A 344-nucleotide genomic window follows, 5' to 3' on the forward strand; every position below is an offset into this window, starting at 1 on the left:
AATGTTGAGCCTTAAGCCAACATTTTCACTCTCCTCTTTCACTTTCATCAAGAGGCTCTTTAGTTCTTCACTTTCTGCCATAAGAGTGGTGTCACCTGCATATCTGAGTTTATTGATATTTCTCTCAGCAATCTTGATTCCAGCTTGTGCTTCATCCAGCCCAGTGTTTCTTATGATGTACTCTTCATATAAGTTAAATAAGCAGGGTGACAATATACAGCCTTGATGTACTCCTTTTCCTTTTTGGAACAAGTCTGTTGTTCCATGTCCAATTATAACTGTTGCTTCCTGACCTGCATATAGGTTTCCCAAGAGGCAGGTCAGGTGGTCTGGTATTCCCATCT

General features: G+C 40.7%; 1 protein-coding gene across 1 annotated transcript in view; it reads left to right on the plus strand.

The window, feature by feature from the left end:
* The window catches only part of THSD7B (thrombospondin, type I, domain containing 7B), a 724,891-nt gene that overhangs the window by 353,994 nt on the left and 370,553 nt on the right, over positions 1–344 (plus strand). The gene's annotated exons all lie outside the window — the stretch shown is intronic.

This window comes from Bison bison, unplaced genomic scaffold (genome assembly GCF_000754665.1).
Source record: "Bison bison bison isolate TAMUID 2011002044 unplaced genomic scaffold, Bison_UMD1.0 scf7180017864330, whole genome shotgun sequence".
Lineage (NCBI taxonomy): Eukaryota > Metazoa > Chordata > Mammalia > Artiodactyla > Bovidae > Bison > Bison bison.